Raw genomic sequence first — 15,249 nt, 5'->3', positions numbered from 1 at the left:
TGGAAGAGATATTTCACTGGAGGCAGCTTTGAGGTTAGTAAAGGCTGGTGCTCTCTGCTTCCTTCTTTCAGGTGGAGATATAAACGCTCAGCTGTTGTTGCCATCATGCCATTTCTTCACAATTATGGACTTTATGGCTCTGGGTTGTCAGCCTAATCAAACACTTTCTTCTATAAGTTGACTTGACTGTGATGTTTTTATCACAGCAATGAAAAGATACAGAGACCAGTTGGAAGGACAAAAAGGTCAAGAGGAGTGAGAAGTGGATAAAAGATGATAACAGAAAAAGAATATGTCAAAATGCATTATAAACATGAGATATCAGAAGACACACCATCGTGTATAATTAATAAATGCTACAAATTTGTTAATTTCAGTTGATACATTTTTTCTTTTTATCTCCTGTATGTTAAGATTCAAGTGAATTCCAATAAAAAAGGCAAAGTAATAGAGCAGGTAACAAGAGCTAAAAAAGTCTCTAGAGAGCTGGCAAGATGGTTGAGTTGTAAATGTGCCTGTTGCCAACCCTGATCAATCCATATGGTGGAAGGAAGTACAACTCCTGAAAGTTATTCTCTAATGTCCACACTTATGGCATGCCATATACAGCCTCACATTATCACACTCATACGCACATATATACCATATATAGTACACATATACATGCATGCGTACATACACAACACAAAATAAATACATAAATGTAAATTTATTTAAAAAAAAGCAGTTCAATTTAAAGTAAGATTCATGGAGCTCTGATACATGGAAGAGATACAGGTAAAAGATTCTATCCTCTCTGGAGACAACATAGCCAATTGTTAGTTATTTCTTGGCTTAAATGAAGTAAAAGAAAGAAGCCATGAGTTCTTTATTTACATTTGTGTCCATGATTTTCTATATTTCACAGGATTGGATTTAGTAGACATTGCTGTAATCACTATAAGGGCATGACACAGAGATTTCAGTGCCTTTGGGATGTCTCCAGACTGCCTCTTACCCTATTATGGTGCTGCATTTGAGATGACTGTACCACATGGTGAGTCCCTAAGGGTTGTTGAGAAGCTCCTAGGTTGGATTCATATCTTAGTGAGTTCTACTTTTCAATTTGTGACCTTGGATGCTGTTAGCTCTCTGCCAGGCTTGGCTCTTTCCTCTGGGAATGGATATGACATATGCAAATTCCCTGAGTGTGCTGAGAATTAAGTGAAGTGATGTGTATATATAGATACTATGTATGCATATATGGAAAGTATGTGTGAATATATATGCACAGGGCTTTACATACAAAGTAATTTTATAAAATTACTAGCATTTGAAGGACTCTCAGAAATCAACTTATCTCAATGTCTCAAAATACAAATGCAGTTATTTTCTCACAACCAGGCCTGCTTAAGGTCCATTCAGTGAAGAATGATGTTCTCACATTGTTGACACAGGTTATAATCAATCTGTGAACCAATTATGTAGCATGGGTGCACTAGTTTTTATCACAGTTTAAACTCTGAGGATAAATATAATCATCTTCATTTCATAAATAAGCAACCTGAGTCTTACCAAGGTCATTCATGGCCTGCCTCTGCAAACTTATGCATATAGGAAACGAGGTTACTATGGAACCTGCTCTCCATCCTTCAAGCTAGGGCCTGCTCAGTTTTACTTTGTAATACAAATAGCTATTATTGTAAAAGTGTGATTTCCAAAGTTGAGAACTTCTTAATGTACAAAGATATACAGATTGACTTTATTTATGAATGGAGAACAGAGTTTCTACACTATTCAAAACTTATATTTCTATAAAGGGCTCTTCTTATCTAGTTTTGGGAACAAAGGGACTAACTCATGTTCCTATAACATTAAAGTGCCTGTAAAACATTAGCATAGTTTTATTTGTTCTTTTTCCTTTTGTTTAACTCAAACAGACTCATCTCTGCTTTGATGAGCTCTTAAGAAATGTGCATGCCTGCCCATTGAGATTGCATTTATCTCTGAAGGTGTAGATGGATTTCTGCAGGAGGAAACTGGATCCTCAAATACTCTGCAAGAAGCAGAAAGCAAGAGTTAGCAGTAGAGTCCATAGTCATCTTTGTAAATAGCCAAAAGATGTTTAACATCTTGTCATGTCAAAGGAAGTAGATCTTTAAAAGTTTCAAAGCGCCTGGTGAGGAGCCTCGTGCTTGTCCACTAAAGCTAACTGGGTGGAAGTCAATGAATTGCTGAAGCCTCTCCCTTTCCAAAATAGACACACAAATACATCATGAGTTTCCTAACATTGATTGGATAACCCATTTTTATTATGCTTTGTACTCAAAATCCACTTCTAGAAATGAGAATGGATCTATTCATTCACACAACCCATGTTATAAGGTTTATTCATGGTCAATATGCCAGCCATAGTTTTTCCTTCCAATTGCTGCAACTCATGACTATCATTTCCTGTGCACTGATTTGGGAAATGATGGTCAACTGATCTTGAAGCTGAAGTTTGTAGCCTTGAACCAGTTGTCCCTGAGACATGGCTTCATTTGTCTTATTTGTCAAGTACCATGATGTTGGATTGCTAGGTTTCAAATCTCCTCAGGGTTAACATTTAAACATTTTAAAGCCAGGCCCTATGGAAGAATAAACGTCATAGTTCTAACTCATTAGGCACTATGTTTGGGGTTAATACACACGTATTCTTCAATCTATTATTGAATTGAGGTTTCTCATACTTACCAAACTTCTTTCCTTGCATATGATAGGTGTCAGGGAGCACTTAGGCTACTCAGAAAGGCAGAACAGAGGACAAGATTCAGAAATCTAATGTTTTGTACAATTGTAGAACAACTGAAATTCTAGGAGGCTAAAAGGGACACTCCCACTGAGACAATATAAAATAAACTGGTTGGTATAGTGGGAAACATTGCAAGCAAAGAAATAGCGTTGCTTATAGGTAAAACTGGGGCAGATCTTATATATATATATTGCTCATTGAATAAATATGAATGTTTTTCATGGCACTCAGCTCTTTGTCTGAGAGTGGTGGTTTCTACTGGAAATAATAGCCTCACACATTTGAGATATTACCTAGATCATAGAGAAGTCTGAATTTATTTGTGTTGTGTCTACTACTTTCTCCTGGTAATATGCAGAAAACAGAGAAACCATGCAATATGTGATAATCCCCTTAACTAATATTTACTATTGCTAATTGTAAAATACATCATCAGTACCAGATTATGAAATTGTTCTCTACTTAGGAATTTCAGATTTTCCCTACCAATTGAGGTCTCTTGGAGGGTAAGAGACATAATCTTTATTTGTGACCACTAACATGCCCTTCCCTTTTGCAAGGCTATTAGAGCAGATCCCTCACAATTGATTTGCCTCTGTACTACAGCTCCATGGAGTTCTATATTCCTGCAATTGCATTATCATACTAAATGATACTTCTTGGTTACCTAATAGCTTCATTAGAGGACATAACTGAACTGAAACTCTCATGATGTATGAATAGGAGTTTTTAACCAGGAATTGTAGTTGGAGAAATACATTAGTTACTTATCTTGCTGCTGTGACAAGACACCTGACACAAACTATTAAAGGAAAGAGAGTAGGTTTGAGCTTACACTTTCAGTATCATGGTTGGGAAAGTATGGTGGCAGAAACTAGAAGCCTGGCTAATCATATTGTATCTGCCATCAGGAAGTGTAGTGGGTAGCCTACTTCTGCTTGTATTCTAAAGCCATATGAGCCCCCCAAACTCAGAGTCTGTACATGGCCCCTGGGACTCTGCCCTCAAGTTAATTCTGATTAGTGAATAAAGGTGCCAACAGCCCATATCTGGTCAGAAGAGACATAGGTGGGGTTGAGGTTTCTTGGGCTTGGGTCACAAAGGACCATGAGAAGGGAAGGAGAGAAGAGAGAAGCTGCCATGGAATAAAAGAAGAACATGCAGGGTGGAGGAGTGCCCCCATGGGATAACTGAGCCCTAAAAACATGGCCTTGTTGGCTAGCCAATTGGAGTTAAGAGAAACCCAGATGAAGCCTAGTAAGTAATAACTTGGATTATCAATAGAAAGTAGACTCTTACAACATGAAGGTTAGTCAGCTGTCTAGCATATTAAAAAGATAAAGGCTGTGTGTGTGTGTGTGTGTGTGTGTGTGTGTGTGTGTGTGTGTATGTGTGTGTGTTTCATTAGGGAACATAAATGGTTTAAGACAAGGAAGAGTCCCCGAACTGAGATTTTAAATATTTTGTACTACAAGGAAGCACAGAATAAACTAGAGGTAGAACTGGGCTATAAGCCCTCCAGGCCTGCCAACAATCACCTTCAGTGAGGCTCTGCCTTCCCAAGGTTCCAAATTTTTTTCAAATGTGCTACCAGTTAGAGAACAAGTATCCAAACATGTGAGACTATAGGGGATCTTTCATCTTCAATTCATACAGGAATTAAGTTGGAAATTTGGTTTCAGCATCTAATGAGCTCTATCATCTCATCAAACATATTACATGCATATCTCTAATCTCCAATTACTTTACCCAGTTTTATAAGATTGCTGTGCAGACAAAAGAAAGGAGATAATGGACATAAAATCATTCAAACTGCTGAATTTCCTTTATATACATTGTATGAACAATCAATATTAGCATTGATAATAAAATATATTAGTAATAAGCTATGTTTAGGAAAAGTGCAAAATAATTGTATTCGACTGACTTTTCATTTAAATGGAGGAAGAATTTCATCAGCTGTATCCATTGCTATGGAGCTCTTGAAAGAAAAACATCATCATGGTGGGTACATGTGGACCGAGGAAGCTCCTCATCTTAAACTCCATAAAGCAGAGAGTAAAGAAGCCAGAAAGTGATATTATCATTCAAATGCATACCCTCAACAACCTACTTCCTCTAATCAATCAGGCTCCAAATACCAGCTTTCAATATCTCTTAGTTTATCTGATTATGATTATCAGTCAGTGGATCCATGCATTGACCGAGTAGAACTCTCATAGTCTGATAACATTTTGACCAGATCCATCAACTGGGGACTATTTGGTAGACAGTTCATATCCAAAAGAGCAAAAAGAGAATTCCATTTATTTTTTCTTATACTAAAGGTATGCGATACTATAGGAGATTGTGACCATTACAGATGCTAGTCTTAGAGAACACATGAAAGTCTTATCCACAGGGACCTCCCACATCTGAAGGTATAGAAGATAGCAAGCCTTTACTTTTCTATGTTGGCACCCTGATGGATCAGTTTGCATTGAGTCCTAATCTGCCTAAGACCCAGGTGAGAATGAGATCAGCATTTGTCCACTGTGCTTATTTGTGATTGTGCTGGTGTGAATTTGGGTAGAAACCAGCTTGCATTGAGTTCATGTTCTCATCATTTATTCTCTTAGGTTTTTGAACATTGAGCAGTACTTTGTTCTGAACTGTTTCAGATAGATAATTTCTTCCTCCATTCACTATATTTCAACTTCCCAATCTAGTGCCACCAGTCAGCCAAAGGACAACAAGGTCCGATAACACAAGCCTCATATCAAATAATATGACTAGAGTAAATAAAGAAATGATCATGTTAGTCAGAAAGCAGGGGAGGGGTGATTATATAGATGAATAAATATTATCCCAGCAGTTAGAACATGGTAAAAATAAAGTATGTCAGTTTTCAAAGTAAATTGTGGTTTTTTCTGGTGCCAATGGAGAGAAGACTTGTTTATATTTTTTAATTGAACCCTAAGCCCCATAACCACCATCACTGTTTGCTATTTTTTATCCTATCTTTGGTATTTCTTCCACCCAGTATTCAGGCTCTGACACTGATCACCAAGGTCTATCACCTATAAGATTTTGGATTCCATATCATAGGCACAACTGCTCTTGGCTTTGACTAATGGCAGTCACCAACAACCCTTCCCATTGGCCACATAAGCCAGAATCCAAGAGACCTAGGACCTCTAGTGGTTCTATTGCTAGTCAGATAATTCCCCAGGTGCCAATCAGATGTTTCTCCCATCAGTATCCTTGGTTTGGATTGGATTGGCTGATCCCCAAGCAGAGAAGTCCCCCATCAAATGTTTGTTGCTGAAAGCAATATGGTACAAAAGGTTGTCAAATGCTGGCTTGATATCTGAATCTAACATGAAGATTATATTGTAAATAAGGTTTCATTGGCCATAGCCTTGCACTTTTATTTAAGGATGGTTGACAACAGCTCTCCAGCTCTGGCAGAACTTCTGAGTAGTTGTAACACATTCTGCACAGCCAACCAAGCCAGAACGAATTCCTCTCTGCTTCTCCAAAGAGAAAACTGAACAAACCCCTGCTCTTATAGAGGGGCTTTCCTTTGTGCATCAAGCCAGATGTCTAAGTTATTTCAGTGACTTTCTGTGATTAAGTTTTGGCCCTGGGATTAGTGAGTGAATAAGCCAGAGTATGTTTTTCTTACTCCCATTTCAAATCCTTAGACCACCAAGAGAAAAGTACTTTATTGAAGGATGGCAGGTGGAACCCAGATAATTACAAAAGAAAATTTCTTTTAAAAATGAAAAGAAGCCTTTTTATTGGGGAATTGAGCCTTGTATGAGACTATGCCAGTGCTTGACAAATATAGAAGTGGACACTCACAGTCATCTATAGGATGGAACACAGGGCCCCCAATGGAGAAGCTAGAGAAAGCACCCAAGGAGCTGAAGGGGTCTGCAACTCTATAGGTGGAACAACAATATGAACTAACCAATACCCCCAGAGCTCATGTCTCTAGCTGCATATGTAGCAGAAGATGGCCTAGTTGGCCATCACTGGGAAGAGAGGCGCCTTGGTATTGCAAACTTTATATGCCCCAGTACAGAGGAATGCCAGGGCCAAGAAGTGGGAGTGGGTGGATAGGGGAGCAGGGCAGAGGGAGGGTATAGGGAACTCTCGGGATAGCATTTGAAATGTAAATAAAGAAAATATCTAAAAAAAATAAAATGAAAAGAAGCAAAGTAGGAAGAAATTAGGGAACTAGGAAAAGAATATAATAAAAACAAAACAAAGCAAAAACAAAACGCAAACAAACAAGAAACCACTCAAATTAATTCAGAACTCATGAAACAAGCACAGTAGGACAGAAAGAATGTGAGCAGACCTGGGCTTTCTCCCTAGTTTTACATTTACTACCTGAAATGCCTAGACCAATGTGTACTCATATGTAGTCTGTGAACTAAATGTGAGGCAAAGAGCAGAAACTGTGCATGCTTCACACCCCCAGGCAGAGATCTTCCTTGAGTATCATATCTTAGAGATACCCTGGGTCTTCTACACTTCATACACATCAGGAATTTTCAGCAGGCCACTTTGTATTCGATGATGCTTTTGTGTCAGAATGACATCAGTCACTGCAAATTGGATGCCCGGGTGTGTTGTCACCATCCCTGAGAATGTGTGGATTAGAAGTGGCAGAGAGTAAATCACTGACACGGCAGGCACACATCACAGTTGGAGCCCATCATGGGCTAGAAGCCTAACTGAACTGAACACCATTCACACAAAGGGAAAGCTGGGATTTCTGCCAGCATCTTCCCAGAACCGTAATTTTTCATTTACATTCACACCATTCTCCTCTTTAAGGCAGACTTCCTTTTCTGCCTTCATCTTAACTGTCTGATTTTCCCTTTTTACCCATTTCTGTGGCATAAAACTGGATCCTTCCTGGGCCTATCTTAGGAATGTTATTATATAGACTCCTGCTTAACAACATGGTGAGTGCCACTACTTCACCAAGTCCAGAAAAGACAAAAGGGACAAAGCAGAAATGTTTGTCCAAGCTGCCTATATATTAGACATAATATACTAAAGAAGACTGAAAAATACTGTATTCAATATGGTTCTCATCAGTTCTGAGATAGCAAGGTAGCTCTAAGCTCAAAGAATATCCCCAGTAGGAAAGCAAGGTAGAGTAAATTCTGCTGCCTATAATCCAGGATGGAGTAAATACAATAGCATTGCCTGACTTCAATAATTTGCTCACAAAGCACAGTGTACAGGAATTACAAAATGTCTATATTGGAAGTTGGCCTGAAGGTTTAAAGGCCTAATGTACCATTTGAGTTAAAACAAAAATATAATGGGGGCTTTGGGCAAGAAAGAATTTAACTCATGCTTGACTCTTCAATCAACATGCCCCATGGTGTACATGCTTGGAAATCTGCCAACAATATTATTGATGTAATCTTTATATTAATTGTTTCAACAAACATATTTTGAGTGTCTACATCTTAATCACAAAAATAACATGTATATGAAGTTTTAAAGTTTATGGAGTATATTATCTCATTTATTCTTGCAAAAAAATTCTCTGATGAAAAAATTACTGAAATCATTACGTTATAGGTTTAAGGACCAATTCAATGAGATCATTTGTTCAAAGTCACCCCCTTTGAAAACCATAGAACTATGAAACAAATTTATGTATTTTTACCCCAAGTCTTAAATTTATGCCTATCTGCTCTTTGCCTTAGTTAACTAATTTTACTTAAATTTGGATCATACTTCTATATTCTCAAAGTGGTCTTTCCCGTGTCCTGGTGGGAAATGATAGCTTCTATTTGTTGTGTTTTCAAGTTTCACATACTTATATAAAAGTTATATCTGAGCTCAGACTTTTAGAGATCTGTCTCCTGAAGTTGCCTCTAGAGAGCAAGGAGTTAGATCAAGAGTGGGCAAACATTTTTCTATGAAAGCTAAGTACTTTCATGGTAAGTATTTTTGGGATTATTTTGGAGACCACATAGACTCTATTTTAATTACTTGGTGGTGCCCTTGTCTTGGAACAGCAGCCATAGGCAATGCATAGATAACTGTATATAGCTGAATCTCAAGAAAACTTCAACTACAAACACTGATAGCAACTAGCTTTGCCAAACTCTCCTGCACATTGGGTTGAAGACAATTAAGTCTTCAAAACTGGAGTTTTCAATAACCTCCAGGCATCCTAGTCAAGAATATAAAAATTACAAAGGTTTGTATCATTCAGGTCAAAGAAAATCTGTGTTAGTTTAAAGAGAAATACAAGAAAAGTAAAGAAAAAGAAGTGAGAAAGAATGAATGAGGGGAAAAGAAGACAAAAAATGATAACTGGATATAAGCATAAAGGTGGCTAAATACAGTCCCACTAAGGTGGGCTCTGATCGAAGGAAGTGAGACAAGCAGAAACTCACTTTTCAGTGCTGATTGTGAGTCAGGCACTATTGGGAGATATTGTACATATTTTTAATTCTTAAGCAATGATGTAAATTTTTTTATTGATGAAGAAATGGGCTTTTAGGTTACAGAGATTCATGCTCAGGTTCATACAACCCAAAAATGGTGTCTATGCTATGTGAACTCACTGTTCTTTAATTCCAATGTGCAGATTCCATTGGCTTCTTATAGGGTCCACTCTAGGGTCCACTCAAGTATGAGCTAAATTTCCTTCCTGACAGGAATGCTCGCTCATATGAACTCCCAAACTGATCATCACATAGAAACTAAGGAAAGGCCTATTAAAGACATCACTGGGTTGAATATTTTGTTCAATGTTTAGCCCCAGTGGAAGACAGAGACTAACATAAAAGCTTTGGGGAATTCTTGTGTTGTGATTTCCAGTCATTTGTGCTGTTGATTACTGTAGATTGACTCAATTAAAAAGATTTTGTAATATGGAAAAAGTACATCACTAATGCATGAGATCAATGAATTGGCAGGACAAATTTTTGAAAACTGTGAGGTAGTGACTAGACAAAGAATAAGGCAATGCAAGTTTCTGCACACCCAAGGCATTTCCTGAAAATAACAAGTGTCAGTTATATTGTGTGTCATTAGGGGTACATTCAGGGATATTGCCCGGGCTTCTGACTCTGTGTCCCTTCACATTTCCACTGCTTCTAAAGCAAGAGAAAAAGAATTCACTGAGATACAGATGACCAACTGAAGACTATAACCCTAGTTATTTATAATGATTCTTCATAAGCATCATTCTTGATAATAGAGTGACCTGAAGAAGCCATTTTTCTAACATGGCTACTCATATTGCAACAGATAAATGACAATTAGTCTAACTCCTTTAGATTTCAATCCGTGGTCAGGACAGAATCAAAATTTTCCTTTCTCTTAGTTTTAAAGATGGAGTTTCTTTAAAAACTATGAAGGTTTGAAATCCGAGAAAAGGTAATAAGTAATCCATGAGATCATACAACAGGATCAAGCTATGGTGGGAAGAATTGAGAATGGTATGGTTTGAATGATAGTAGCCGATATAGGCTTGAATATCTGAAGGCTTGGTTCCTGGTCGGTGGAACTTTTCTGGGAAAGATTAGGAGGTGTGGTCTTGTTGAAAGAGCGTCAAGAGGGTGAGCATGCCAAATGCAGTCTCAGTCAGTCATATTCTCTCTGTCTCTCTGTCTCTGTCTCTCTGTCTGTCTCTCTGTCTGTCTCTCTGTCTGTTTCTCTCTCTCTCTCTCTCTCTCTCTCTCTCTCTCCACTCCATCCCCCCCTTTCCCCCTCTCTCTTCCAGCTTTCAGATAAGATTGAAGCAGGTCTTACCTGCTGCTCCAGTACCATGCTCATCCATCTGGTGTCATGTTTCCTGACATGATGACATAATAGCCATGGACTCGATTCTGAAATGGTAAGCAAGACCCAATTAAATGTGTTACTTTATAAGTTGCCTTGACATGGTATCTTTTCACCAGGGATTTTGCCATGGCTAAATTTTTTTTCAGATTGTTTAATCACCCATTGCTTCATCGCTCAGTCAAAGCTTAGAAATTTCAAGTCACAGGTCTTTTTCTTTTTGTGTTCCAGATTCTGGTGCTCAGGGACTAAGCTAGAGGTTAGCAGAATGTCTCTGGCTCAGATTTCTCATGAGCGACATTGAGGCTTCTGGTTATGCCTCGGTCCTCTCAGGTTCAACTGAGACTGGAGAGTGAGTTTCCAAGTTCAACTTACATGACTCTTGGCAGAAAAAAAACAGCTCCACTTTCTGCTGAACACAAGTTGTCACTTTAGGACTTGGATTCTTACCCTATGGTCTTCCCTAGAGACTCCTTCCACATATTTCTAACACAATAACTGTTAACTCTGGACCAGGGAAGAAGCAGGGAGTGCCTCAGAGAAAAACACCACTCCCCATGATGGTAATATCTAAAGTGGCATGTCCTTATTCTCTGTTTTCCTCATTAAAAAAGCAAATCAGTATGGTCGAATCTTATTGGAGAATATTACACAAGGACATGAATAACAAGAGGTAGGCATCATTGACTTCCTACTTGGAGTTGCCAACCCAGAAGTTCTGAGTTAAAAACTAAAGATTTCTTGGATATGAGAATCTTTAAGGCTTTTAGTGTGCCAAGAGCATTCGAACGGAAGATTGGGAAACCTCCTACTACCAAGCTAGATAGTAAATACTTTACAGAATGAGCCTTAAGATCTCTGTTCCAACTAATTCGAATCCACTATACAAAAGAAGCCACAGGCCATATGTATACAGCTTGATATGGTCATGCTCCAATGAAGCTTCATTTACAAAAGTAGCCCCAGATGAGAAGATATGCCGTTGGCTGATTACTATAATGAATGATTGCCATGAAATTCCTATACAGTTCAACAGATTAAGACCTCTACGCCCTCATTAAAAGCTTTGTGAATACAGAAGAAAAAAATGTCAGCTATAAAAAAAATGCTTTGGACACACTGGCTGAGATATTTTTATAAATTTCTTACACACATTCATGGAGAATTCTATGTCGTTTAGCATTGTTGAAACTCTGTATCATGAATCTCATAAAGGCAGAGTCTTAAAAATGTTAGGCAACTACCACCATATTTTCCACACTTACAGTTGTGAACATAATGTACAGTTACCTCTTCTAACAAACAGATGATAATTAAATGAACACCACAATTCTTTACTTTTTATGTTTTCATTATCACAATCTATGTTTCATCATCCCCAAACTCCACATTCTATTGGTAGAATGTCTTAAACAATGGATTACCTCTTTCTATAGATCTGCCTTATTTTTTTTAACTTCCCTCAGCCATAACTGAGCTACCGTTCAGAATCAGTATCTTATCGCATTACTTTCGATGTAGAATCAGAGACCTAAGAATATCAGGCTCAGATGATCCAAAATAAGCAAGCAGAAAATCTACAAATTTCACAAACCCTCTTCAGCATGGTTGAATTTGAGATTTCTGCCTGTATTGCTTCATCAATACTTATAACGGAGCTTTGAAATTGCTGTTATTGGACCTATTTTACAAACAAAGAAAGTTCTGGAATGGGTCAATGTCTTAGATACCTTTTTATTGCTATGATAAAACAGCCTGGTAAGGAAACTTTAAAAAATAATTAACTGTTTTATGGTTTAAGAGGGTTAGATTCCATGATAGCAAAACATAGGCATAGGGGTAGAAACAGCTGACCAGTAACATCTTAATCTACAAGTAGGAGGCAGAGGGAGGAAACATGCCAGAAGGGATTAAATTCTTTTGAAATATCAAAGTGTTCCCCCAATGACACAACTCCAACATTGCTATACCCCCTAATCTTTGAAACTAAAAGAGAACCCTGCCTAGGTTAATTCCTATGATAATTTTCTTATATGTGTATGACTACATAAAGCTGGTATCTCAATACACATACACTTTCCTGTTACCATTAATAAAGCCACCCTTTGTACTCTCAAAAGTACATCTAGTCATCTGCCAATCATCCTGTCATCCTAGACAGGCAAAGCTTAAGATCATTTGTCATGGAAATAAATACAACCTGTGGTTAGAGTCCATGATTTTGAACCAGCAAATGCATAGATATATAGAGACAGACATACAATGATACATTTACATTTAAGCCATTCTTTGCTTCTATTTCCTTTATGGAATACATTTTAGTGTAGTTACTTTATACAGATTTCTCTATACTATAAGATAATAAAAATATAACAAAAAATTAAAACACAGGCACTCCTCATGGATGAATAGTGCTGCTCTAAGTTATTGGTTATTACATGAAAATCTCATTTCAGGTATAGGTTATCTTCCTATTAGTTATCCATCAGGAGAGCTCCAGAGCCATTTAAAACAATACCTACTATTGTCATTGCTCTAAGTTACCCACAGAAGCTACATAGTAAGCCTCAACTGCTGACAACTTCATATAATGTGACTGCAGGACACAGAGAAACCAACCTCAATTGATCAGGAAACTACTGCTGCCTAGTTCTCATAATGCTAGATATTTTGGTTCCTGGAAACATACAAAAAAAAAACCCAAAAACCCAACAAATGAACAAAACAAATCAATTGTCTTGCTCAGGTATGAATCTTGCAGGATACAATGCCAAACTGTAAGGCAAGATGTTCTTTGTGATGCAATAGTAGTAATAATGTTTATAGGTTTACCAACTACTCTCTTGACTAAATTTGAGGCCCGTTATTTTTTTTGATATTTTCTTTATTTACATTTCAAATGTTATCCCCTTTTTTGGTTTCTCTCCTTCCCAGAAATACCCTATCACATCCTCTTTTCCACTGCTTCTATGAGGGTGTTTCTCCATCCACCCACCAACTCCCACCTCCCCAACCTCAATCGCTCTACACTGGAGCATCTGTCGGGCCTTCATAGAACCATGGACATCTCCTCCCATTGATGACTGACAAGGCCATCCTCTGCTACATTTGCAGCTGGAGCCCTGTGTACTCCTTAGTTGATGGCTTAGTTTCTGGGAGCTCTTGGGGGGTCTGGTTGGTTGATATTGTTGTTCTTCCTATGTGGTTGCAAATCCCTTTAACTCCTTCAGTCCTTTCTCTAACTCCTCGATTGGGGATCCTACACTCAGTCCAATGGTTGGCTGCAAACACCCATCTCTGTATTTGTAGGGTTCTTGCAGGGCCTCTCAGGAGACAGCTATATTAGGTTCCTTTCAGCATGTACTTCTTGGCATCCACAATAGTGTCTGGGTTTGGTATCTGTATATGGGATGAATCTTTATGTGGGACAGTTCTTGGATGGCCTTTCCTTGAGTCTCTGCTCCACACTTTATCTCCATATTTGCTCCTGTGAGTATTTTAGCACCCGCACTTTGGTCTTCCTTCTTCTTGAGCTTCATGTGGTCTGTAAATTATATGCTGGTTATATGGAGCTTTTGGGCTAATATCCATTTATCAGTGAGTGCATAGCATGTATGTTCTTTTGTGATTGGGTTACTTCACTCGGGATGATATTTTCTAGTTCTGTCTATTTGCCTAATGATTCAACAAATCCATTGTTTTTAATAGCTGAGTAGTACTCCATTTTGTAAATGTACCACATTTTCTGTATCCATTCCTCTTTTGAAGGACATTTGGGTTCTTTCCAGCTCCTGGATATTATAAATAAGGCTGCCTTGAACATAGTGGAGCATGTGTCCTTATTACATGTTGAAGCATCTTCTGGGTATATGCCCAGGAGTAAAAACTATTCTCAACAATAAAAGAACCTCTGGGGGAATCACCATCCATGACCTCAAGCATTATTACACAGCAGTCGTGATTTAAAAAAAAAATCCTGCATGGTATTATTACAGAGACATACAGGATAATCAGTGGGATAGACTTGGAGACCCAGAAATGAACCCACACACATATGGTCACTTGATTTTTGACAAAGGAGCTAAAACCATCCAGTGTAAAAAAAAAAAAAAAAAAGAAAAAAAAAAAAAGACAGCATTTTCAACAAATGGTACTGGCTCAACTGGCAGTCAGCATGTAGAAAAATGAAATTAGACACATTCTTATCTCCTTGTATAAAGCTCCAGTCCAAGTGGATCAAGGACCTCCACATAAAACCAGATACACTGAAATTAATAGAAAAGAAACTGGGGAAGAGCCTCAGACACATTGGTATAAGGGAAAATTTCTTGAACAGAACACCAATAGCTTATGCTCTAAGATCAAGAATTGACTCATAAAATTGCAAAGCTTCTGTAAGGCAAAGGACACTGTCAATAAGACAAAAGGGCAACCAACAGATTGGGAAAAGATCTTCACCAATCCTACATCCAATAGAGGGCTAATATCCAATATATACAAAGAACTCAAGAAGTTAGACTCCAGAGAACCAAATAACACTATTAAAAAGTGCAGTACAAAGCTAAACAAAGAATTTTCAACTGAGGAATGTTGAGTGACCAAGAAGCACCTAAAGAAATATTCAACATTCTTAGTCATCAGGGAAATGCTAATCAAAACAACCC

General features: G+C 38.0%; 1 long non-coding RNA gene across 1 annotated transcript; it reads right to left on the bottom strand.

Annotated features, from left to right (window-relative positions):
- Positions 1 to 1,954: 1,954 nt before the first annotated feature.
- Gm41333 lies at positions 1,955 to 11,913 on the bottom strand. Its single transcript, XR_875377.1, has 4 exons — positions 11,851 to 11,913; positions 10,556 to 10,632; positions 2,716 to 2,760; positions 1,955 to 2,035 (listed from the first exon to the last, which is right to left on the bottom strand). It is a non-coding gene; the product is annotated as a predicted gene, 41333 (long non-coding RNA).
- Between the last annotated feature and the right edge of the window lie 3,336 nt (positions 11,914 to 15,249).

Source organism: Mus musculus, chromosome 15 (genome assembly GCF_000001635.26).
Source record: "Mus musculus strain C57BL/6J chromosome 15, GRCm38.p6 C57BL/6J".
In the NCBI taxonomy this organism is placed as follows: Eukaryota; Metazoa; Chordata; class Mammalia; order Rodentia; family Muridae; genus Mus; species Mus musculus.
The sequence above is the reverse complement of the archived record's forward strand: the minus strand, read 5'-3'. Positions and strand labels throughout refer to the sequence as shown.